This window comes from Ciconia boyciana, chromosome 1 (assembly GCF_034638445.1).
Source record: "Ciconia boyciana chromosome 1, ASM3463844v1, whole genome shotgun sequence".
NCBI lineage: Eukaryota > Metazoa > Chordata > Aves > Ciconiiformes > Ciconiidae > Ciconia > Ciconia boyciana.
In genome coordinates this window covers 26,773,556-26,801,139 of record NC_132934.1, presented here as the reverse complement: position 1 = coordinate 26,801,139, position 27,584 = coordinate 26,773,556, and the positions used below count along the sequence as shown (strand labels likewise).

Sequence of the window (27,584 nt, the reverse complement as noted above, 5' to 3'; positions counted from 1 at the left end):
AATATTCATTCCAAATATAACAATTTTAATTGGTTGACATCTGTTCTTACAAAGAAAAAAAGTGAAATGGCTGTGGACAGAAGAAAATAATGGGTTTTGAGGAAGAAAAAAGAAATTGAATAGTTCAATTTACATCAAAATGACAGGTTATCCAAAACAATAGTGTGGAATACCTCTCTTCCAAGAACTGAGCTGCAGCTTCAGACATCTATAAATCTGGGATTGAAAACATGTTACATTTCCTTCCATAATATTAGCAAAAAGTGGGAGAAATTACTGAAAAAGTACTCAGAAAAGGGATTATTAAATTCCACACAGAAAAAGGTTTTTTCAGCTCACAACAAAAATCACTAAGAGTTGGTAAAAATACTTCAAAGATGCACATTCCCTAGCTGGTGACAGTGAAGAGCCTGGATCTCTACCAGATCATTTTAAAGACCATCATAGAGATATGCTAATCTGGAGTTTCTGTCCCAGCTGCCATTTGTTGAAGGAAAATGTTCATAGACAAGGAAATGCTTCACTTACTAAATGACCTCTTTATTACAGTTAAAAATACTGCCATATAAATAGGAAAGGCCCCTGTACCAGTTAAGAAAATGACTTTTACATACTCTAACTTCATCGCATAACAAAAGGGAAACCATTCTTTCTAATTCAGGAGACTGAATTAACCATGGAGGATGCTGGCTGAGGACTCAAAGTAATAATACCAAAATATCTACAAAAAGTATGTAAAATAGGTTCAAATGGGAAGTAAAAATGAAGGAAGAAGTTAATTTAGGGAGCAGACATAGAAATCAATACATAGAAAGGCAAGGAGCAGGTCTGACCAGCTATCAGAAGATGGCATGGTATTAACAAATAGCATCATGTCGACTGTGGCTGAAACCAAATTGCTGAACACTGATTCTTCAAGGAAACGCTATGCAAATGTGGCCAGGCAAAGCAGACATGATCCCTCGGTGCCCAGAAGTTGAGGTCTGTGATAACAGCCTTTGCTATTAACACCTGAAAAGTGTTTGGAGAGGTGTTTTATTCTTATAAATGTCATTTCAGAGAAACATCTGTGATTTTACTCTGGACAAATTTCAGACATTCTCCTAGCAGAATGCAGTAAAGGTCCAGCTTTGAACGAGTTATCAGAGCAATTTGGGCAGACACACAAATAAGGGTAGAATAAAAATAGTTGGAGAATCCCACAAGGTGGCAACCCAGATTTCTTGTTAGCCCCAAGGTTTGGCCTACCATCTCCTGCTCAAAAGACTTCTCCAAAGTTGGTGTTCTTTATTTGATTTCCTAAAAACAAAAAACAGCCAACACCACTTGAAAAAGGTCAGTGCACAGTGTAAACCTATGTTTCACACCTTTGATTCCACAGTGACACAAAGCCAGGTGGGAGGAATAGAGAACAGGTTTAGGAAATGTGTATTAAGATCAGTGGTATATTAGGGAAAAAGAGAAGATAACAAAGATGAGAAAAGGCCAGCTGTTATCTGATAAGAGCTTAGTTACAGGGCATAAACCTGGAAGTAAATGGAAATGATCAGAGTTTCATTGACCAGGGAAAGAGAAGATAAAAACTGAATAAAAAGGAGCAAAACCAATTCCTCTAGGTGAAATTCTAGTTAAAAAACTGAGAACTTACAATTCTATTTGCTTTCCTTGACCATACAGCTCTAATCACAGAAAATTTTCAAACTTTAATAAGACCAACTGTATATTTTATATTGATTTTGTATTGTATTTTTATTTACAGAATTTACAAGGAAGGCTATTCAGTGGATTTTTTTAAAAAAAATATTGTGATATGACTCCTAGTTCCATGGATTTGCCTGTTTCCTTTTCTCAGAATAGTGCATTTTAAGTACATATGTGATTGAGAAGATTTTCGTTTCAGCCATGATTTAAGCTTCTGCAGTAACATAGGTTATGTTGTTTCTCCCTGTTGTTTTCCACTTTCTTGCCAGTGTTTTGCAGATGAAAAATAACATGCTGTTCAGTACCTGCCTTTAGGAAGGAGTGCTGGAACTTTTGATTTCATATCCCCACACATGGCAAAAACATAACACAAAGCTAGGAGAAATACACAATGCCTCTTGCTGCAGCTCTGATGGTAGAGTCACAAACCCACTTTACTCCAAATCAAAAAAAAAGTTTTTTTAAATTACCCTTGACACAGATCACATTCAAGGCCTTTGAGGATAAAAGTCAGCCGTGGGGAGCTGCAGCCATGGAAAGCAGCTGTAACCTTACCTTTCTAGGTGAGGCCATTTTATCCAGCATAAAAAGGAGTAATTTGCATCTGAGATTATGGAAGGATCCAGAATCCTCCATTCACAACTTCATGCCTTCTAACCCTAAGGGTGGCTGAACAATCCCTTCTTTCTATGTAAACGATTGCACTCCCTCCTTACCTGAAAAAAATGGACAGGCTGGGGCAGGTAAAAATACATTACACATCCTTGCATTCACCTCAGTGAACCTCAGCTGTTGTCTACAAGCAGAACAATTTTGAGAAAGAAGTATCTGCCTGTAATTCGACAGCAATTGTTCTTTTTCCCCGTAGAAATAGTTCCTGGTTCAAGCAGGCAGGCAAACATATGCATTCCTTTCACAGAGAAAAACATGCTCTCAGCGGTGTTCAGGTAGGCAGGCAACCAGGCATGAAACTGAAAACACTCAGGCATAGACAAAACAAGTGCAGGCAAATGCAGCCTTGAGTTACTGAAAAAAAGAGATAAAGAGGTTGAGGGGCATAGATCAGATCTCAGATCAACTCCTACTATTTTTTTTCGTATTCTCAAAATGTTTCCAGCAAAAGCAGGAAGATAATTGAGTTATCCCAGCACCAACAACACTTTCCATTGCCAGAGGAAAGAGTCGCAGCCTCATTGTATAACACCGTATAGCTTGTGACCCTGTTCCTCAAATGTGTGTGCACACAGGTGGGCTGCAAGTCTTGCCAGTGCAGACTGGAGTAGCACTGGGTATCGACCTGGGTCTCTGCAGAATTGAGATCCCTCACAAAGTCAGCTGAATGAGCCTTTGTCATCTGAAGATTCATTAAAAAGGAACAACAAGGCATTATTTTAATACAGAGCAGGCAGGGGATGAGGGGAGCACCCCATCCAAAATGGCCCAGAAGAAAGGAACAGCAGAAAAAGGGACCAGTGCGGTGCCAGCCTGGGGTCTGCTCAGCCTCAAGCATCAAGCAGTTTTATACCTCCTGAGCCTTAAAGATCCCTGACTGGTGGTGGCTTTTGGAGTGGAGAAGGAGGGGGCTAAACCATTAATTTTGGCACCCTCCATGTCACAAAGTGGGCTGAATTGTTTCATAATCCCATTTTCCCCCAGCAACCATCCCTGTTGAAAGAAATTATGGAAGCACCTGTATGGACATTTTGGGCAGCATTTCACATATCTAGGGTTTGGAGTGCAAGAAAGAATAAGAAATGCATACTCATGGGAAGAAAAGCACAGTATCAGAAAAAAGAAAACGGGTCCACCAAATGAGCTTATCCATCAGCAAATTACATGTTTGACTGGGTGTCATGAGAGCCTAGTTCTCCTCAGAGTGACACTTTGGTGTCCATGTTTTTCTTTCAAAGAAATATCTGCTTTCATGTCAAGTTAGTTCAGTTTATCAGTCAAAAGAAAATATTTATTTCTGTCAGACATGCAAACACATTTTGGGATTTGAAAATCTAGCTGAAATCTCTGATTCATATTACATATATATCACCTTTCTCTCTCTCTCTTTTGCTTCTGTCTGTCTTGATACAGAATTATTCCTATTTTCACAGACTTTGGGTGTCCCTCTGGTTTTCTGAAACAGGAAGAACAATAAGTATATCTCTTCTTTTCCTCCCAAGCCTAGAGATAAAACTGCTTGTTTCTGTTTATTTGCCTGTGTTTGTACGTATTTATGTGATAAGGGGCAAATGCACGTCTCATGCATGTGTAAATAAATTATTGAGAGGAAATAAGCTAAGTATTATCTTTTGTTCTGAAAGCTTTTAGAGTAATGTGGATGTTCTTATCTTGCGCAGAAGAGGGCATGATAATGTCCATTATCCTCTGCAAGTTTTGTTCCCTGCACACACCAGCCTGGTGTTGTTTCATTGTTTCAGCGGACCATAAATGTTATCAGAGGCAGCAGTTAGCAAGGGGCATGCAGTTTCTCAGCAGGCGGGTTTTGAAATTTAGAAATTTAGTCAAACCTCCTGATGAGAATTAATGGGAAGCCAGAACTGAGAACTGAGAAACAAGGCGGCAGGTTTATGGACCAGAGGACAAAAAAACCTATGCCCCATCCAGACCTGAGGCCAAACTGGGAAATGTCAGCTCATAGTCAGGATTGGAGACCATTTCTGCTGATTTATTTGTGATAGTCCAATTAGTAGGTGAGAGTTTACAGCATCTGTGCTATTTAGTGAGAGTTAATTTAGAGCTGAGCAGGTAATGGCCCTTTTTTGTGATGAGTGGTTATCATCAGATGAGGTGTTGAAAGCCTTTGCTGCCGTCCAGTTAAGGCAGGCTTCAGAGCCAGTGAAGATGGCCCTGCCTGTTCTCCTGTCTTTCAGGTCTAATTTTTGTGCGAATTGAATTGGACAGAAAAAATCTGTTTCAGTCCTTCTTTCAGACTTTCTCTTCTTTCAAAATCCAGAGATTGTCTGTAAGGCCTCCCCACGTGTGGGTGTTGATCTCTGAGCTTTGTTCTCAGGGACATGGAAGCAACAAAGAGACAAGCAGTTCAGAAGTATTTCGCAAGCTGTTATTTAGCCAACAGTTTTAGTCATTCTGAATGAGTCTGAAAAGGATCTAGCCCACTCTTCTATAGCAAATTTCTGGTCTATTTTTGTTCATCTGAACTCTCTCTGTGAATGCTCACAGTTATATCAGTTCAGGGCAAGACTGAATAGAGCACAGTGAGAAGCATCAACATATAGTCTACTTGCCATCAACTGCTGTAATGCAGAGCTGTGGTGATGTCTGCTCAGATGCAGAAACACCTTCTACTTCATGGCTGATGGAGACCAGGAGTCCACACACTCTTGAGAGGCAATGGGAGGCCTCAGTGCAGCAGAAAGGCATGAGTCCTGGTGGGACAATTCATCTGATGTTGGTAAACTCTGTTCTGATTACATTGGTTCCAGCTGAGCCAATTCAGGCACCCACCACCATGTTCCCCTGTGTTGGGTTTACATGGCAAGATTTTGATGGGGGGGCAGGGGGAGAGCTGCAGGGGTGGCTTCTGTGAGAAGACACCAGAAGCTGCCCCCATGTCAGAGAGAACCAGCCTCAGGCAGCTCCAAAACAGACCTGCTCTTCCCCAAAGTTGAGCCCATCAGTGATGCTGGTGGTACCTCTGTCATAAAGTATTTCAGAAAGAGTAAAAAATGCTGCCCAGCAGCTGTGAGAGAGACCAGTGAGGAAAATGTGAGAGAAACATCCCTGCAGATACCAAGGTCAGAGAAGGAGAGGGAGCAGGTGCTCCAGGCACCAGAGCAGAAATTTCCCTGCAGCCCCTGGAGAAGGCCATGGTGAAGCAGATTGTTCCCCTGCAGCCCATGGAAGACCACAGTGGAGCAGATATCCACACTGCAGCCCATTGAAGACCCCACACGGCAGCAGAAGGAGATGCCCTAAAGGAAGCTGCAGCTCATGTAGAGCCCACACAGGAACGGCCTCCTGGCAGCAGCTGTGGCTTACAGGGGACCCACACTGGAGCACTCTGTTCCTGAAGGGCTGTAACCCCATGGAAAGGACCCATGCTGGAGCAGTTCTTGAAGAACTGCAGCCCATGGGAGGGACCCCATGCTGGAGCAGGGAAAGAGCATGAGGAGGAAGAAGCAGCAGAGATGAAGTGTTATGAACTGACCACAACCCCCATTCCCCATCCTCCTGTGCCGCCCAGGGTGGGGAGGTGGAAGAGTCAGGAGTCTCCCTGCCCTATCTTGACCCATGAGCTTTTTCATCATATTTTCTCCCTCTGTCCTGTTGAGGAGGGGGAGTAATAGAGCAGCTTGGTGGGCACCTGGCAGCCAGTCAAGGTTAACCCACCACATTCCCAGTATTCTGGGTTCCAAGTGGTGCCTGGACATGTTCCAGGCAAGCCAGTTTAGGTGTTACTGGCCCAGTGCTGTATAAATGCGACTGTATTTTATCCATACCCACAGTGGCATTAGAAGCAGAATTTAGCTATGCTCAGGTGGCACCGAGCTCAGGTAAGTCCTACTGGATCTTACATAACCTGCAGATGCAAGCTTGGCTATCTTTTAATACCTTGGACAAATCCTAACTAATTTAACCAAAAACGAAGGCCTGGCTACACTTTTGAACAGACTTTTTTGCAAACACTTGCAATATCCAGTAGTGCAGAGATTCTTTAGAGAAAATACATTAAAGCCTTATGATACACAATGTTAATAAATATAGTTATAAAAAATGTATTGAGCTACAGCAAAGCTGAAGAAGGCAGCTTACAATTAAATGAAAAATAAAATCAAGGGGAATTCAGTAATTAATTTTAAAATGCCAGTCATTATTTGAGTACCACATCACATCATCTGCTTCATTTTAGAATCTCACTAGGAAAGTTAGCCTGGAGCAAGAAAAAAAAAGGGTAACAATTCACAAATGCTATTAGCCCAATCAGTATTTCAGTAGTCTCTGACTGCTAAACAATAACTGTTCTTAATTTGGGGGGGGAGGGGGAAATTGATAATGACACTGAACAAAAGTGAAGATACAATATTGATGCTAAGTGGGCATGTTACCTGCCCTGGGTTGGTTAGGGTTAGAATTTCTAGGACAAAATTTCCCTTTTTTGCAGTCTTAAGAGTTTTTATTATTTGTGCAATATCCCCAGTGGCAATAACTAGGTGCTCCACGTTCGTTCTATAAACACAAAACAGTCTTTCCCTGGGGATTAGGTACCTCAAACCTTGCAGCAACTCCAAGAACAAGAAAGGTCAAGGAAAGGGAGGGGAAATAGAAGTGCAAAGGACTGTATTCAGACTACATATCTCATGGTACTTCAACCCAAGGAGAGTGCTGAGAGTCCACCTGCTGTTAAGAGCTGCTGACTTATTACATAATCATAGAATTGTAGAAAAAATACCACTGGAGGTCATCTGGTCCAGCCTGCTTGAAACAGGGCTACCTTTGAAGCTAGGTCACACTGCTCATGCCCTTTCCAGTCAAATTCCAAATATATCCAAGGGCAGAGACTCCAGAGCCTAGACATCTTGGTGGCCCTCTGCCAGTTTACCAATGTATCCCTTGCAACAGAAGTCCAAAATCAGACACAGTACACCAGAGGCAATCTCACAATTGTGGAATAGAGTTCTATAATAACCTTACTTATCCTGATGGCTAAATTCCTGGTAACGGAGCTCTGCATGTGGTTAGGAAGAACATACTGCTGACTCATGTTCAGATTGCCCACCACCACACGCAGGCTCTTCTCTGCAAAGGCACTTTTGCCAGTAAAGAACATGGCAAAGAAGACATTGAGTCTCTCAGCCTTTTCCTTGTCCTTTGACACTCAGTCCCATACCCAGCAGCAGGCTCTTGTTTTCCTTAGTATTCCCTCTTCTGCCAAAGTTCTGAGAGAGTAAAATAGAGGGAGTTTGGTACCATATTCACCTTGCCTGTTGTAAGGCCTCATTCAGGTGCTGCTGGGTGGGTTGTTTCCATTATTCCACATGCCACAGTGGACAGTGTGAATGTGGCCTAAAGAAGCATGCCCCATTTCACACAGTAAGCCACTGGTAGAGGATGGAGTAGCACTCTGTCCTCTCCCTTATCCCATTCTTTCTCTTCAGTTTGGTATTTTATACAACTTTTTGGTGAAAAAGCTGCATGGATTTGCTAGACTGAAGATGCATTAGCAATGTGCCTGTATCCAAGGGATACACTAACCAATGCAACTGGCAGCCTCACCTTCTGCAGAGAGTTCTGGTTTGCATACCCTGCAGGCCCCAGCAGTCATTCTGCCATTCCTTACATCAACATAGGCAGCACATCTGTATTCCTACTGGATATGACGATAAGCCACTGAAGAGCTCCAGGAGCCTCATTTGGTGTCTTTCAGCTCACATCATAGTTTTTCATTTCTCAGGGGCTGGCTCTGGGTCCTTTTTATAAAATGAGGAGCAGTTACAGAGACCAGCATCTCAGATCATGAAAGAAATCCCACTGCATAATATTTTCAGCCTAGAATAATTGTTCCAAATGCTTAAGAAGTGGCATTGCTTTTCACTAAAGTATTGTTTGCTGGAGGAAATCATTTGACCTGAGCGCTGATGAGCATACAGGCTGCTCTTGTAAGTGAAGCAGTGCTTTATGTTTTATTCTCTTTTAAATATGATTTTGGCAAGGAGAGGAATAAGAAGAAAGTACTGCAATCTCTGGACAACATGTTACTGATGTATATAATTTTCTGTTGACTTTGCTAACATCAACTTGCAGAAACATTATTATTTTTGCTGCCTCAGTAAGCAATCCAGTCCTGGATTTAGCTGCTTTGTGTGGTTTGTGGTTGTTTATTCAGGCTAATGGAGATTAGAGACCTATGAAATGCCTAATAAGATACCTCACAGTAAAGAGTTTCCGGTCTGGTGTGTTAAATAGGTTTGAACAGTTTCTCTATAATATTTAGCACATACTAATATAAAACTTGAGCATGATCTGATTTACAGATAATCCTTTAGAGTAGTATCATAAAAATGTATGAGCATATAAAATGAAAAGGAAAGGGAGAAGAGCATGTGTATCTTAATAGACCAAGTACACGAAATATTGAAGTATATATCCCATTGCTTAAGGCAAAGTAATAATAAAAATTGCAGTAAAAAAGAAGTAGAATATCTTTAGACTAGAAATGACCTGTCAACCTCAACTGTAAACCAAAAACAAAGTCAGAAGTATCATTTCTAACACCAGGCATTAGATACTCCAACCACAAGTATCAGACTTTTTAATAAAAAGCAAATATATTATTTATTAGACTCCCTAAAAATCTGGCCAAAGGTGATTCATATACATGCACTTACACATGCTCAAGTATGCATGCACTGACAGGTAAGCACAGTCAAATAAGGAGAAAAAAAAGAACAACTGAAGTTTTCTGTGCATCTCAGGGAAAAAGACAGGTTTTATTTCCCTGAATATTTACTGATCTATTGAGAGGAAACATTTTTGATCTTGACAACTGGAAAGGGAGTCTGAGGAACTTCTAAAGAGCACCATCATTGGTCTCTGAGCCTCTTGAACATTGCTTCTGAGAACATAAATGTATGGGCTGACTCATCTCTTCTGCTTTTTAGCTCTCCATATGGAAGCACTTGAGTTCACCTAGGCTTTCAGATGATGATGAGAAAGAAGTTACCCTGAAGTCTTTGGAAATGGCTCAACTATGCATTGAGAATTGAAAGCTCTCCGATTCAGATTCCTCAGCTAGCTTTCCAAAGGGAGATGAAGTGTATCCAGGTGAAGGTCTATACAACCATACATCATGTGTCCACCATTCTTACTACAGAAAGGAGCATTCCCATTACAAAACAACATTCTCAAAAATCATACAAGCAGCAATGTGTACTTTAACTCCTATTCAGGTTTTTCTCCATTTTGGCTTCATCTCCTGTCTCTATAAGCTCTGCTAAGGTTTTTGGAGCATAGGCACTGCCTTCATCTCTGTCTATTAGTAGTACTAGTAGTACATTACTAGTACTACATTAGTACTTGTAGTATGTATAAGTACATAAGTGTATTAGCATTGCAACAGTAATAAATCCGCATCACCAACAATAGGGAGCTTATTTGCTATCTTATTTGAAAGACTCCAGATGACAGAGGTTGGCTTTCAGACTTAAATTCGCTACCCCTTTTTCTGTGGTACTGGCCCGTTGATTCCAGTGGGGATTCATTGGTGTAAATGAGGTTAGAATTTAGTCTACAGTGTTCATGTAGTGCCATGTCACAGCAAAACTTTTTGTTTCATTACCTTGAAAGTTGTCTTCATTAGAGAGCGCTATTTTAGGTTTCCTGTCACATTGATTTCAAAACTCTACTTTATAAATGACATATTTTTATATTAGAAGTCAAAGGAGACTGTATCTCCAGAGCTTAAAGAACACTCATTACACAAACTTGTAATTGTTGGTCCTTATGGAATTATCCTCCTAGTAAATTTCAACTCAAAAGTAGTTTCTTATAGTGCTTACAAACGTTTTTTGCATTTAAATCCTGAAAAGTCCTGTGCAGATTGTTTTTGAAGAAAACAGGTTGTTATCAGTAGTTTTAGCCCTAATCCGCCTCCTGCTGATTTGAAAGAGTATTATGGGTCTAATCCTGCTCTTGCTAATTCAATGAGTAAAATCAGACAGTACACATAAGGGAACACATATTGCCTTTACATTGGCTTCAGCTGGGAAAATACCCCTCTCTTTCTTCTTAAACTGCTCTTGCTCTCCTCAAATATTGCAGATAGGATCTGGAATGGGGTTTTAGGGCATTCCTCATAGAAGGACAAAAAAGATTGTGTTAGGCTTCCATGACTGCTACCCTGCCACCTTGAGAGACTAGGATACCAAAAACAGCATCCATGACTGTGTAGCAGCAGGATTTTTACTCCAAAAAAGCAAAATTATTCGTCTGTAAAAGGCAGAGAGAAATATTTTAATGAAGTCTCCACTCTTTTTTATGGTGCCGCTCAGCCTTTAGCAAGAGCTACCCTGTAGCCCTAATGCATTTCTTGCGTAACAGCTCCGCTGAGTAAAAAGGGCTAGATATAATGCAGTACATGACCTCCTCAAATTAATCCCTTTTATGGGAATAGAGTAAAATAAGTATCGATGTAATTACATCATCTGACACATGAAAAAGATTTTTGGAAGAACAACAGCATTTATTATACTTGTTGGTTTACGTCACATTCTGATTAATTTTTCAAATAATACATTATATAGGTTTATAAACTACTTAAGGTGGAGGTTTGTTTAAGATTAATTAAATCTGCTCATTCCCTTAGCTACAAGCTAAAATGCATCAATTACTTGGACTGTCATGGAGTTTTGATTGTCTTTAGTGATTCTCCAGCATTATTTAGGGCTTCGTCCTCTTACTGAAGCAAACACTTGTAAGGAATTTGGCACCACTGTTCCATTCCTACACTTTGATGGACTCTGTATTTCAGGAAAACTAACCAACCACATTGACTGTTTTTGTTTGATCGCTCATTTGTAATAGTTGTATAATTATTACGTCAGAAGGAGAGAATGGATGCAGATGAGCTGAGTCACTATCTTCCAATCACCAGTAACCACACCCTAAAATGTGGTCCATATTGTCCACTAAGGGTCACAGACCATCCTCTCCTCAGAGCAGAAGCAGTGCTCCTCTCCCTGTGGGATACCAGCAGTACCGAGTAGCAAACACACTGGGGGTACAGCCATCGGGTTGCATGTCTCTTCTGCCCACCCTCTGAGCTGATGGGATGAAACCCAGTCCTGGTCTGGGGTCTATGCCAGCACAGAATTGAGCTAAAGCTGATAAACCTCTTGAAAAGGTGACCAACGCATCCACTTGGTTCCCCCACCTAGCCTTCACAGAACTGAATCACCAAGAGGGAGGACCACACGTATGGCTGTCCTCACAGACATGTCTATAATAATTCCTGAGGAACCATGTCCCTGGGCACCTCTTCCTTCTCTTCCCTTATGCCCTTTGTTCTTCACTCTCTTTGTGAGGTTATCCTCGTGTTACGCATATGGTGACACACAGATTTATATGAAGTCAGGATCCCAAAGCCTGTAGGCCATGATCCTACAAACTGAAATTTGAGGTTGAATGACTGGACAGTAGTTCTTATGACTGAAAGGATCAGAGATTACCAGACAGATGGAACGTTTTTAGGCTGGGGAGAGGAGGGGAAAAGCAAAGTAGAGTAATATAAAATCAGAAGGAAAAAATACTGCTCAGCTGTGTTCTGATTATTGGCACAGAAGGGAATTGCTGCTTTATTCCCTAAGAAGCTTCCATTAATTTGGTCTTTTATTTTCTTTCTTGTGAGAGTTAACCTCCTGTGGATTTTTTCTCTATTCCTTCCCACTCTTCTGAAGAGGAACAGGCCAGTGATATACCTGCATGCCTACTTATTAAAGACATAATGTTGGTAATAGAAAGTAGAGATCTTCTAGCTCCTAAGGTAAATGCATTTAGTGGTTAATACTGATGAGCACATTAAAGAAAGAAAGGCCTGGAGAGAGGGCTTGAACTGCTATCTGACATATGAGCTTCTAATAGCATGGGTTTGAGTAAAATGAAAGGAAAACTCTCCTAATATTTACAAAAATTTGCCCTACTTTGAAAGCAATGAAAAATGGTTTAGTGGCTTTTTAGCTGTCTAACACCCAGAACTGGTCTATGCTCTCTAGTACAAGTAACTCTGAGATGTCACAGTCTAAGTTTACCAGCAGGGTGAAGGACGATCTAAAATGCACCAGAACAAAAGCCAGCAAATACGACAGGAGTCACAGTAATAAGACCACGTGATTATACAGTCTCAGATGCTTGAAATATTTTTACTCTTTCTATGAAAATTATTATTATCTCAGTTTTTGTAGTGCTAGAAGGAATCCTAAGTATGGAAATGAAAAACAAGATGAGAATGGTGTGGCCCACTGCTGTGCATCTTTGCTGTGGCGGTGGAGTAGAGCCATGCCCTGCCTACCTCCTCCCCTTCTTCCCAGCTGGCTCGAAGCAATCTCTTCCCAAAGAAGGGTGCTGCAACTGCAGCTGTGGGGGAAAGCAGGGTACCGAAGAGAGAGACACAGCAGACATCCAAGGTGAACCTCTGGTGTGGTACCAGGTGGAGTTAAGCAGGGTGCCAGGGTCCAGTACAAATGTGCGAGTAGAGCGTATTCTGAAAATGGACGGGAGAAAATGGGGAGGTCTCTTGCAGAAGATAAATTAATGAGAATTATGCAAATTACCCCATTAAGTAATGTGCCTTGTCATGACAAGAAACAGCATTAACACCAGCATTGATGGGGTCTCCTTGCAATCAGATATAGGTTGTGAGCCAGATTGCAAACATCAGATACTTACAGCTGAGGGCAAGTACTCATAAAAGAAGCCCTACTGAAGTAAGTGAAACTGTTGTTGCACATGGAGAGGCCAGAATCTGGTCCTCATCAGAAGTTATACTTCACTTGAAAATATTACTTTTGAAAAAATTACCCTTGAAAAAATTGAACATCTCTGATTTTCAGACTACAATGACCCAGTGTGTTAAATCTCTGGGCTAAAAGTCAGTTTAAGAGTCCTTGCAATCATGAGACACCAACTTCCATCTCCCAGAGGACAGCAGAAGTCACTTCTGGAGATAAGTGTGTGCAACGTGACACAACATCCACAGCAGTGACAGGCAGCCATACCTGTCACTCCTCTGCCTCTTGTACCATGTAACAGCTCAAGGCCAGCAGGTCATTTATTCAGACGTTCCCTAGACACACAACTTCTGTACAGAGCTGAAAATCAGTGGGGACCCAGGGGACAATTGTCAGGCAGCCCCAACCCACTTCATGGAGAAGCAGTGCTCTGAGGTATATAATCTTTTTGCACCAGGATTGCAGCATTGACTTTCTTCTCCCAGGATGCCAGCTCCATCCCCAAAGCTGTGCAGTTGTAATGTAGGCACAAACAAGAAAGTACCTATAATAAGAAAGTCAAGGAGAAAAGAAATAAACTCAGTGTTCAACACACTGAAAACAACAAACCGGACAGCAGAAAAGGACAGAAGACTTGCTATATAAAGGTCTCTAAAAAGAGATTTATACTCAGTGAGAAGCAAAACTAATTGAAAATGCTTAAAAAGGAAAGTGTTTGGCAGTCCTCATTAAATTGTGCCTGTTGTTGTAGAGATAAAAGAAACACAGTTTGAACCAAAAGGTTGAGTAGAAATTTAAAATCCAAGGACAAAATTTTCAGTGAATGGCACAGGCTAAATTAAGCACGAGGGTTGTCAGATATTGGTTAGAGTTCCTGATCGATTTTGACAAACAGAAATATAAATATGTCGAATATAGTTATACTTGAAGTGGAGACAGGTAGAGACTGTTAGATTATCCTTTGATGCTGTTGTGGACCTTGAGGTCAAGCTGGAGAGAGTGGCTCAGGAAATAATCTTTCAGCTATGGTCAGAGTGCTGGTCAGGAGAAGCTTTACTTGTTTAGTTATTGTTTGCATCAAGGGGTCCAAAAACGCAGCCTGCAAGGCCAAGATAAATGATCTGCAGTATATTGCTTTTATAGTGTTTTCAATTAACAATGTGATTCTAAAGGTTTGCAGTAGGTCAAAGAAAGCTGGTGTGTGGTTCAAAATGCTCAGGAATCACTGGTTTGGGGAATTCACTGCTTGGTGGATAAGCAGAAGGAGCCCTTATTTGCAGCACAGAAATCATTACTGAAAAGGCAACTTTTACGGTGCTTCCACGCCGATCTCTGACATACCACAGCATTTCTCTGAGCATGACACACAACCTTTGGAAGGGGAAAGAATTACAGCAGAGGCATAATATTAATGATTCAGAAAGTCTCATGTCACAACCCTGAGCGCTGAAGTATTTAATTATTAGGCATAACGATTGCACACAGGCTGTGCCAAATAATGACGGGAGAATTAGACACCTAAAAATGGAGTCTGTCCTCTGGGGAAGGTCATTGTAAGCCAATTGGTGGGGGAAAAGCCAAAGTAGTGCTGTGGGACTGAATTCCTCTTCCCTCACGGAATCCAGACCCATGCTACAAGGAGGGCTGTCTCCTCCAGGAATACTGGGCTATCATCTTAAGTGAAACACGTTTGTCTTTCAAAACCTGAAGAAGGGAGAGGATAAGATAAGGCTTTTCTTCGAAAAGGCAGGGAAGGAAGTGCAGATGCTCCCTCTGAATTCCAGCCTTGATGTTTAGTGCAGTTGAACCAACTGTTGGAGAGGTGGGATCAAAAAGGTTTTCTGCATGAGGGATTTGACCCTCCATGAAAGCTCCAGTCTCCAAAAGCTTTAGTCACTGTTGGTGGGTAAAGTATTTTCTCTATATCGTAATTCGAAAATGAAAACTAATTAGTTAAAAAAATTACAAGACTTCTGGTAGCTGTGGTTTGATTGTTCCCTTAAAACAGTACCAAATTTCAGGCTTGGCTTGCTGAATATTTAAGCATTTTATGAAACACAGGCTGCACAGGAAGAGATTGAGAAAATCCCTTTCCAGCATTCCCTATAGCATGATTTCTTGAGTACATATGTGGAGTATCTATACTCATATCTCTCTGGGCAGAGAAGTCTCACACGACCTTCCAAAATCCTTGCTTTTACCATTGGGCATCTGGCAAATTTTCCACAAAGCTCCAGACTTTTTAATGAACACTGAAACTTTACAGAGTTTGCATTTAAAAATGTGATGGAAAGGATGTGTAGTGGCCCAGAAGCTCCATTTCTGAGGGATCCATGGGAAAATTCAAGCATTATCAGTGATCTCTCAAAAGTTAGATTTTGAAAGGGCTCTGGCACAAAGTTTTTAAAGGTTGTACGCAACAGAGAGGGAGACATTTTTTAAAAATGAAGAAAACACATGGAGAATTTGTTTCTTTACTACCTGTGAAAAGAATGGTAATTGTCAGCGTTGTGAAGCATTATGCTTGAATGACTGAGAGGATTGGTAGTGAGATTCAGAACCTTTCAGTTATGGGACATGAATTCAAATAGGAATGAGGTAGTAGTGACAGAAAGTCATTACCATGTCACTGCAGTTTGTTAACGTTTAGAGATTCATTGGTGGCTTGAGTCCAATTACTAGCACAGAAGAGGTCACATTACAAAATGCACTATCAAAACTGGCAGAGGTAGGCAAACCCATTTCTACTCTTTGTAACATGCTGCTACCTTTCCATATCCCAAGTTATTCATTCCAAGTCGTGTCAAGACTCAAAGCCAGTGTGGTGAAGCATTCAAAGTCCACACTGCACATCTGATGAAGAGAAGACTTTAGTCTCCAGCCCATTGATCCAATATGTCTTGTGTAATAATTGCAAATTTCCCTATTTAAAGTATATAAACTATGTAATGCCAAGCTTTTACAGCCTGCAGAGGCAATGCCTGGCAGCTGGGGGGCTGAGGGTTAAGCTGTCCATGGGCAGAGCAGCTCACACAGGCTTTCTGGTTTCTTTGCAAGAAAGGAGATATAACTATGCTCAGCTGAAACGAATTACTCTGCCAGGAAACTTTAAGAGGATTGAATGCTATAGCATCCCTTCCTTCTTTCAAGGTTTGGGGTGATTTAGCATTGATGGAAAGCTGAGTTGTGAGGAGCCTTGAGTTAACTCAGAAGAGGCTTTTGTTTTGCTAGACTTGAAGTATGTGAATTGTTTCATTTTTCCTGGACTTATCTGAGCAAGCTCAGAAATCCCTGAAAATTGGAAAAGAGCCAAAAAGACAATTAGACCAAGGGAAAAAATAGTAAATAGTCCTTTGCAGCTAGTAACCTGTACTGATGTGTTTTCTCAAATATATGCTAAATAGAAAGGCTTGAAAAATGTCATGAAAGAGGAAAGAGCTGAATTCAGAGGCAAAATAACAGTAGATGTTCTCAGAAAAATTACTCTCTTGACTACTAGCTAGAAAGAAACACTAAGATCCTGGACTGTGATAAATCTTCTAGTGCATGAAAGTTGTACAAAGGAATTATTATTACCTTAAAGAGAAAGTTCTTAGTCTTATCTAAGTGTATATATAATATGTATGTGTGTGTGTGTGCATATAAAAATATACTAGAGTAGTTTTTACTCTTGGTTTAACAGATTTAGGGTTAGCATTAGAGAAAAATTAACTGAAGTATTCAATACTTGGCAGAGATCCCTAGAGAGTTAGGCCAGTAGCAGTGTCACACTGACACAAGCTATTTTGTATTTTTCAGCTTTGCCTGAAGGAATGTAAAAATAATACTGCTCCATCGGTGGTTGTGTTGGCAAGCAAAAAATTAGCTTGGCCTAACTGGCCAGTGCTGAATATGACACAATAGCCTATTTCCGAATGAGGTGAAAATATTTGAAGCAAAACAAATAATAAAGAGAAAGTTGGGAGGATGGGGAGTTCTGATTATTTTTAAAGAGAAGGAAATAATTCTGTTTATTATTTCAAGAACACTTCTGAAATATTTTTACTATCAGTATTTTAACATGTTAACATGTTATCTAATGGGACTAAATATGTGGAAGAAAAAACAGAATGTTTTTAAGTTGGAAGGTGTGCCAAAGGGTGAAGACAAACCTGTACTGCAGATCAGGTACTTGTTTAGTACTTTGCTGAATAAAAGCAGAACAAGGAGTTCCGAATTTGCTGGGAATCATCCCCAGGTCTTGATCTGCCCATTAGAGTGCTGAACAGCATTAAAGTCAGCAGTGGCTAAAACCTCTGTCAGTCAGAGTTTTATTTGAACGTGGGAGCAGCTGGATTTGATTCCTAAGCGAAATCAGCTCACTGATCTCAGTGCTGTGCCCAGTAGCTGTCACAAAAAAGGCATGGCTGTCCTTGCAAACTTCCACAGTGCTTTTCTAGTGTTAATGTGATTTATACTTAGAGCAGTTTGACCTGATGGCTAATATATACTCAAGAGAAATTTAGGAATGGATTGGCAGATCAATGCTTTCTTTTGACTTTGCTGCTATTTAGCACAAGTATTGCAACTAAAAGAAAATCTGTAGGAGAAATTAATTACATAAAATTTTCAGCAATATTTCTGGGATGAACACTGGACCCAGGATGTACCTAATCACACCACTAATAGGAAAATTTTTCCCTCCCCTCCACTGAAGCAAGGTGGCACATCAAAACATACCCCTGGGCTTCAGAAAGGTGCATTTGAATCTGCACTGAAATCCGTGCTTCACAGCTCAATCCTAATTTTAGTCACGATGCTGAAAAGTTTTACTAAACAGTATGTTCCTAGAAGAATGCAGAAATGTGTGTTTTATTGTCTTCCACATGCTCCTGAGGTGTCTGAGGGAGCAGAGAGCATCCACGAACCAAGACCAGGTGGGGGAGATGGGTCATATTTAGCAGCTGCCTTTGGAATCAGTTCCCAGGAAGGATGTGTCAAACCCTAGTCCATGCTGCTGGGAATCAACGGAGCCTGCAACTGGACTCTCTTTACAGCCAACCTTGCGTAGTCAATAAATCTCACATTGCTCTCATTTACTACCTGTACCATGGGTTCTTTATTCAGTCTTTACTAGGCACCATGGCCAGACCTTCACTTGAAGGCATTGCCCATCTTTCACCCCTAACCTTTAATGTAAAGGGTGGCTAGCGATAGCAGTACTTTTGAAGGTGGGGCTTTTTATATCCTGATGTTCATGTTGTTTCCAGTTAATGTCTCAAATAGGAACTGCTGGAAATTCTCTATACTCTATTGTATTTGTATTAATTTATTTTAAATGCTGAGCATTTGGGATTGATGTGCATTCATCCTGGTTCCTATTTCTCCATTTCTCCATGATATATAAAACACTGTCTCTTAACTTTGTATTGCTTTTTAGTCCAGTTCTCCCAAGAAGGATTTTCTGAAAGAACAAAGGCAAAAAAAAAAAAAAAAGAAAAAAAAAAAACCAAAACAATTCATATTCACAGGACAAACAAAGATGCATTTCTTTTAACCTAAACATTGATACAAATCTAGGAGTGCATTTACTTTCTCTGGTTAGCACAGGTGCTAGGTGAGCTATGCCATTTCAATGATTATTTTGTAAGGACTATGTCATGACAGTCATCAAAACCCCCATGCTGTGCTGGAAGCCTAACAGCTCCTTTTCCTCTGTCAGTGATAGAGATCTGGGAAGTAAGGCAAATTTTACCAGCTCCCACCAATAAAGATTTGGTCAGAGAAATAAGGGTGAAAAATCATGTATTGACATTGTGAATAATAATAGCTTGCTGGCCAAGTTGGCACCAGAAAAATAAGCTATTCTGAACTTGTCCGTACCTCCTCTTTGAAAACTGTGTGCAGTTCTGGTATTGTTTTCTTGTAAATAGTATAAAAGAATTGGAGAAGATTCAGAAAAGGGCAAAAGGTTTGATCAAATTTAGGGAGTAGATTCTGTATGAGCTGAGTAGGACTTGTCAGGCTAGAAAAGACATAAGGTAAATAGGTATGAAAACACAAGTAGCAGGAGGAGGGTGGCTAGACATCATGCACTGGCTGCCTTTTTGAATACAAGGACCTGGTTGGGGGCATCATACAAAGCAAGGAACCGCAGACAGAACAGTCAAAAGGACACTGACCAAGAACTGCCAAACAGTGTTGTGAATGCCAAAAATGTGGACGGATTCAAGGGGACAAAATAAAGCCCGTGGAAGTGCAATGCACTAAGGATCACTAACTGCAGAGAAATTACAGTTGTGGTACTTCTTGAGTGATTTGTAGGTGGTTGGAGGATGGAAAGGCATTCAATGATATTATCATGTGTATTTAGCCTACTCTTTTTCCCTATATGTTTGTTTACTTCAGGTTAAATTTTGTAGACTGAATACTAGGCTAGGTGAAGCTTTGCTCTGACCTATTACTGGTATTCTTTTGTTCATTTCCAAGCCTTGAAAGAGCTGGTCAGTTCATCCTATATATGTGCTTGTGTGTGGGCACATGCACTGACAAAAGAACTGTTGAAAAATTAGGTCCTGACTAAATAAGTAATATAAGTCATTGATTTTTAGGAGCAAAGACCTTGGAACATTTTCTCTTAGGGAAGTAAGTCAGAATTAAAGGAGTAAGGAGTAAAGATCAAATTGTCTTTTTTTTTTTTTTTTTTTGAGTTACTGTTGGCTTCACATAGTATAGAATGAAAAAAGGGAATGTCTACATCAGGCCCCAGAAAATGCAAAGTATCTATCTGAGTGACAGAGGGAAAGCATATTCTTCCTGTAATCATTTGTACCATCTTATGAATAATTATCCAGCCAAGCATTTATTCTCGGCTTATCACCATGGTATCTTAAAGACTTGAAATTCTGAAGTAATACAACAAAGTAATAAATGAATTATATGTTAATTAGATATAGTATTCTTAGGAATAAAGATGATATTAGGAAATGAAGACATTTTTACTTACCTCTGTCTCATTTTTCCATATCTAGCCCTGGATCATTTCACATTCACATACAGTGGTGTTTTAAAAATAGAATTAGCTCCTAAACATCAACTTAGATACTTTTCAAATTGTAAATGTACAGGTCGAATCCTTAAGGCAACACAGTTCAAATGCTTATTTTGAAATTCCACTTAAACTTATTACCAGTAGCAATTTAAATTACCTGTTGTTGGATATAACATTGAAATAAATGACTAATTAGTGTCAACTTGCCAGCATTTAGTCACCAAGCAGCTTGGAAGCTCTAGGGAACAGCTTTATAACAATTTACAGCACCCTCCTTAGACAAGGACACCGTTTTGCAATTGTCAGATGTAATTTTACATCTCTATAATATTGCTTTATGCGTAGCACTTCTTTTTCTACTCTCAAAATGGGTAGTTTCTATTCTTCACTGATGGTCTTTTTTTAACTGGTCTCGAAGTTAAAGTGGTTAACTGATATTTGCTCCCTTGCAGCACATCTGCTTAGTCCTAGAGCTAGCCTTATTGTGAAGGGAATTAATTGAGATCGGTTAATTCACATGCCCGTGATAGCAGAAAGGCAGGGCTTAACTAGTCACTCCTCCTTTCTGGAGTGTGTTGCAGTCCAGCTGATGAATTTTATTGCTGACGTACAGTCCTCCATCCACTGTGTTAAGAATAAAACCCCACCAAATACATGGTAGATTTGTCACCAGGTAAGCATCTCCATCACAGAAGCTGGTGCTGGAAGCCTCAATTCTGATGTACTCCATAATGGGCTGTGATGTTACCCCATTAAAAACAAAAGCCAAAGAGGAGTTTGGAAGTGCAAGCCGATGCCTGCCTTGGTGTGCAGAGACCCTCAGCAGCGATTGTCACGGTCTCAGTGTCACCTTTTGGCAAGAGAGGGCTCAGGCGCTGGCAGGGGCCATGTAGGCTGAGGGTACCTGCACTTGGCGCAGAAGCCTGCTACCATGCGAAAGGTTGCGTGGAGTTCCCTTTGCGCATCAACTCTAAAAAAGGCCCATTTTCACCTATGAGTGCGGGTGATGGCCAGTGCATTATGACAACCACCATGATTTAGTTAACACTAGGAAAGACAGCTTGCAACTTTTGCGTCAAGAATCGTTTTTCTGCTATGTTTCTTTTCTTAGTCATGAAGAGTTTCTGATCCATTCAGAAATATTCTCTTTTTCCTAAAAACAAACATGCTCATTTTTGCCTCTGAAATCGCTGGGAAAAAAAAACAAACAAAACGCCACCTCAGTAGTATGTCTGTGTAACTGTAATGCAGCTGTTAGGAGTCAGCTGAGCTGTAGCTCTGATAGTTTAAATAGGTCCCATACAACATAAACCAGACATCATACTTCTGTGATGCTTTGCAGAAGCTTGGGAACAGTTAGGATATTAGTTTTTCCTATGGAGTGAGGAAGAGATGACAAAAAAATATTTTTTTTTTTTACCTTTTGTATTTAGTATTTTATGGTAGATGAAAACAGAAGGAATTTGGTTATCTAGATCTCTGTCTTGACTGCAAGAAGCCGGGAGTGTTTCCTTGGGCAAGTCTTTTAACTTTTTTCATGCAAAAGTTCTTTTTTTTGACCTCTACGTATTAAAGCCCACCTTTACAAATCTGTTTAAGCTTCTTGGATGAAAGCCCTGGTGCACATGCAAAAAAAAATCCCTGAATTTTATTAGAAATTTTGTATTTCAGAAACTGCAAACTCAGCCAGGTGCAGGGGCAATAGTTTGACTCTCTTGCACTGCAGGCTGGAAAGCCCAGGGAGCACTGCCACTCTTGAGAAGCAGATGTGGTTTTCATCATTCATGAACGATCATTCTGGCTGGCTCTTGGAGGAACATTTGTGGACCCCAGAGGGGACCACGTCCATCACATCTGAGCTGAAGAGAGGATTATTGCAACAGAGGGCCCTTTGCAGCAGTAAAAGCAGCCAGGAAGATTATTTGCAATTCCATGCCGAATCTCCCTAGGCTGGAATAAAATTTGGAATAATCTATGTAATGTTCTGCATCTCACACTAACAGCAATATTTTGTATTATTAGGAATTACTTTTCCAAAATCATTAGGCTATTTTAAGACCTAGGTAAGGCTGCAGATTCATCATGATTACTGTTAATGTCAGAGAGGCTAGGAATTGCTTTTCTTGCCTTCTCCCCTCTGCCGGCGCATACGTGCATGCCCGATTGGGTGGCTGGCTGCCTAAACGCATGGGCCGGTGAGCAGCTGTAGAATCTTTGCTGCGAGTGGCACCAGAGCAGCCTCTGGGGCTCTGCCTGCGGCTCCTGGAGAACAGGAAAGGGCCATTAGGCAAGATGGGAAGCAAGAGGGAGGTGCATCATCCCACCCAGGTGGGTAAACCACCGACCCTGCCCAGAGCAAGCAAGCAGCTGGAGGACGGGAGGATAGACCTTGTCCTGGAAAGGCAGGGCACCATTCTGTTAATCACCTCCAGTGCAAAAAGCTTGAACTCCACCTGCACGACATGCTAAATCCACTGGGAAATGTGATTTGTCTCCCACACATGAAAAAAATATGCTGTGCTGGGTTCTACAAGGATTGTTTAGTTTCCATGGATTTCGTGCTATTTTCATTGTTCTTTGGTCATAAATTCCCTTGCTTTTAAAATAAATATTACCAGCTTAATTTTAATGATTTTTCGTTTATTTTACAGCTCCATTATTTTCTGACGTTTTACATGTTTGAAAACAAAAATGTTACTAACTTTCCTTTTCAGCAAATAAGATGGTAGCAGACAACAGACCTCAATCAATGTAATTTTTTTTTAAAAAAAGTAAATTAATTCGAAGGAGGTGGGAGAGGGCACATGTATTTGTAACACGCATTTTAAAATGTTTTTGCATTTGCATTTATTTTTAATGGCGTTTATGCCCTCTAGTGTCAGTAAACGTTATTGCAGCTAGGTTTTTTGAATGTTGACAATTTTTTTCCTTAACTGTTTCTGTCGGTATCAATCTAAACTATTTGATCTTTGTAAAAATGCACGTCCTTGATTTATTCCTACTATATAGGTCGCGCAGTTTCAGAGTTTTGCTGTAGAGGTCACCTGGAGGGGGTGGTGTTTCTATCCAAAGTAAGCTATTCCAAACATGAATTTCTGATCTGTCAAACACACACAAAAATATTGCTAAATTACAATTTCTGTGATTACTGATTTTATCCTCCAAAATACACTTATTCTTTGCTTGAAAAAAACTACTCCTGTGTTCAAACAAACAACCATAAGTTAAATAAGCAGCATTGTACCTTTCATTTGCTAAGATTATTAAAGAAAAGACCTTCTCTGCTCACATCAAGGAAAAATGGCCAAAAAGTATGACTCGTTTCAATTATAATTCAGACCTTTGACTTATGAAACATTCCATCTTAGAGCCGTCAAAAACAGGTCTTCATTAGATTCAGGAATAAGATAAACAGCCGATGATGCCACAAATACAGCCTCTGCTGTGTGAGATTTCTTGAATTATGGGTATGCAACATCAAATATATTTCACTCATCTGTTAGAAAAGCAGTATTGCTTTGGCAGGTGGACATCCACGGGTAAGCTCTGACGCGGCAATGCATAGGTTACAGACTGGGCATTTGTAAACCCAAATACATTCATGTTTCCCAAGCTCCTACAATAGCTCAGCCTTTTGTGTGCATTTCAAGCTGCATTACATGCCCCCAAATCTGTCATGCAAAGCACTAAGAAATCATGCCCATGTTACTCAGATCAGTACTCTGAAATTTCCAGTATTTGCAAAATAAAAGAATCTACTGGCTTGCTCTCTTCCCTTGCAGTAAGGAGTCAATATGCAAAAGTGGTCTGTCACCCGTTGAATACAAACAACTGGGACAAACACACATGCCTTTAAATCCCTCCATCCCTGTACAATGTCACTTAGTGAACAGATATGCACAGACTGCAAGCAGTAGCATGTCTGACCTGTCTTGACTACGTCTAGTGAAACCTAGGCATTAGTTTGATCATGCAGTTTCTGACTTGTGATTTGATAAAATTTGATTGACGCACCTAGTTTGTCATAGCCTTTTCCCCTTCCCTTTTTGGCTAATGAAGTAGAGTGCACCTGGTTGGTAACAGGGATCAGTACGACATCACTTTTTCTTCACTCATCCAGAGCATACAATATTGGGATGACACTTTAGATGTTACAAAATTAGATTGTCAGTGCAAATCATAAATGCCCAAAGACTGACTTGAGCTTTGGCCACAATAATAGACATATGTGGAACAGACTATATACAAAGCTATTAAAAGACTGCAACTAGGAAAAAAAAGCACGTAAAGGAGAATATGTTTGCAGATACAGTCTAAAGAGCAGTGAGACAAGCAGGGTAGCACTAGATAAAACCTTGAAATAGTTCCCTTTTGAAAAGTGACTCTGTGAAAATTGCTTAATAAGATTCGATATTTCTTGTGTCTCCATGACTGAAGAAATCAGATTTTCTGCAGAATTTAGAATTTGTTTTGGAGATCAAGTATAATTTTTCCACTTTGAAATACAAGCAGCACAAAGCTACCCTGCTATCTGAAAATGGAGTTCTGTTCTTTTTTAGTTTAGACTTTCCAAGGAATAAAGAAATTGCAGGTGGGGTAAAGGAAGAAATTTTCCCTTCATTTTATGTCATCCACTTTCATTGGTGGTATTCAGTGATATATGACGTATAAATAAAAGTAATATTTAATCCAGCAGGAGGAACTTCATTAACAATTCTGGTCATGCCTACACTAGACTAAAATCTGTGCCACTGTCCCAAAGGAGAGCAAGGCTTACCAGGGTAAATGTAGTAAAAACTCCATTTTGTCACAAAGGTGAGCAAATACATTTCTCACCCTGTGCAAGAAGGCTAATTTCTTGGAATTCATTTTTTCTGAGCATAATTTTATTTAAACATCTCCAACACAGTGTTTATCCACAGGAAAAAAACTAATTATGTAAGAGTTATTAATGATGTGAAAGATATTATTAGCCCTAAAGAATGGACAAACAATATTACATTTGGAAAATGTCACCATACTACAACTTATTCAAGCTGAAATAGAAAAATAATCAAAAGCAAGTTATTTTAAAACAAGCAGTATATCCATCAACCTGTCATTTTGCCCAGAAGGTAAGAAGAACATTGCAAAATACCTTCATGTATCAAACAATCCTAATTTTTTTGTTTTTCTCTGTAACACTGAAATACTGTGAAAAGGCACCTCCTTATGTCAGTAGGTAGGTCCACACATAAATACTGAAATGTTAGGGACGGATCAGCTAATAGTTCCTGTCACCACTCCGAAAGCATCAGTCTGCACTTGATTCACATAATTACAGTGTCACATTATAAACAGGATGAACTATATCCCTGAGCAACTTCAAACCAAATTAATTAGAGCCAGAAATGCCTTCTGTCCACAGCAGCCATCGGTGACAATGTGAGCTTAGGAAGGTTCAGCATTTAGCATTTCAAGTGATAGGCATCTAAATATAGGTTTAAGAATCTAATCTAAGAGATCTGTTCCAGTAGTACTGGGTGTGTAAAGTTTGCATTTCAAGATCTGGTTGTGTCAGGTGTGTGTAAATATATATTGCCTTTTAATAGCTTTCTGTTGATACACTTTGATTCAATTTAAGAAAATATTTGGATCATATCCAAAAGGATGAAGTAAACAGTAACAAATAGTGTAAACTGGCACTGATTATCAGTGATTTGATCCTAGGACTTCTCCCCTAAATTCGCCACCCTGGCCCCATGCCCACCACTCACCTCACTGCTCCTCCTGAAAAAAACCTGGGGTTACTTAGGTGTCGGGGATCCCATTTGTCAAAGGGACCTTGAAAGGTCATTTATCCACTTCCCTGCCCAAAGGAAAGAACAGCTGGGCATGCATCACTCCTGACAGCTGATAGTCAGCTCTGGCTTTAGGAAGATAAGCACCAAAAACGCCTATGTTGTGAGGTGCAAATGTTGATGTGAAGGAAAGCATGACTCTCTTTCTAGTATTTTTCCAGTTTTATAAATCTTGTAATTAAGACCAGCTACATTAATAATTTAGAAGATGGATTCTATTATGTTATGTCTTTTTATCCAATCTTGTTCCAATTTTGTCCCTAAATCAGAAACTAACAGTACTCAAATTCTGATCAGGTGGGGAGTTTATTAGTAGAAATATTAATGTATTTTTTCCTGTGCATATTTTACACTTAGGCATGCCTTGTAAAACAAGTAAACATTTCTTTTACACAACATTATCTTGGTCAATAGTCTAAGACTTGGTCATCTATATTATGCCTGCTTGGATGACAACTTATTTGAATATTTACGTTAAACATTTTCCTCTTATCTTACAAAATACAGACCATTCTTCTTCACCTACAAGGCAATACATAATCTCCTTTTGACATATGCTGATCTTTCATTGCTAGAAGATGTTCTCTAACCCCATATAGATTCTCCATCATCTGATATCCTCATCTCTTTATCCCCTCCTCATGACTAGGTGCACAATTTGGACCATGTGACTTGGAGACTCCCCCCATCTTCTCTATTATTTTTCCAATTCCTGCTGAACAGGCAGGTTTTGTTTTCCAGATAGCATTTCCAAACACTGCCTCTCTTGCAGTTTTATTTCTTACCTTTTCTTGTGTTAACAGTTTATAAATTCTTTGTAATAGGGAATGTGCTATCTCTCCACTCAGAAGGATACTAAACTCACATGCTACAATCAATGTTTAATAATAATTTAAAATCCAGTAAAGTTAAAAACTGAATGGTATTTGAGAGTAATTTATCTCTTTATTAAACTCTGTAGTATGTAATTACATACTTGTCCTATAGAATATGGCACTCTGCAGAGTGCAAACAGCTGATATCTCTTAATAAGCTGTCACTGGAGCACCTGTACATACTTCAGTAGCACTATGTTCTTACTTGCTGGACAAAACAATATCCAGCATCATAAAGAAAGATGGTAGCCCTAGTAATTCTGAGCACTGCCAGGATTTGCAGTTAGAATTTGGTTGTTTGCTTGCTTGTGGCTTGAGTTGTTCATGTTTGTTTTTGCCTAGACCATAGAAGGGACCTCTGGAGGTGAGCTAGTCTAGCCTCCCACTCAAAGGCAGCCTATCAACAACAATAGCTTAGGTCAGCTATGCTTTTGTCTAGCTATGTCTTGAAAATCTCCAAGGATAGAAAGTCCACGATCTCCTGGGCAACCTGTTCCAAAAATGCACTACCGTCCTAAATGAAAGTACTATATCAACTTAGTGAGACAACACATTATTCAGCCTGACATCTAACTTACCAAGTGGTCTCCCTAGGATCTTGTCAATGGAAAGTGATGAGTTCTTCCAACAAGCAAACAGAGTAAGGACTTAACTTCTACGC

At 40.0% G+C, this 27,584-nt stretch overlaps 1 protein-coding gene across 2 annotated transcripts in view; it reads left to right on the top strand.

Annotated features, from left to right (window-relative positions):
* Positions 1-27,584, top strand: part of KCND2 (potassium voltage-gated channel subfamily D member 2) — a 290,164-nt gene that overhangs the window by 241,666 nt on the left and 20,914 nt on the right. The gene's annotated exons all lie outside the window — the stretch shown is intronic.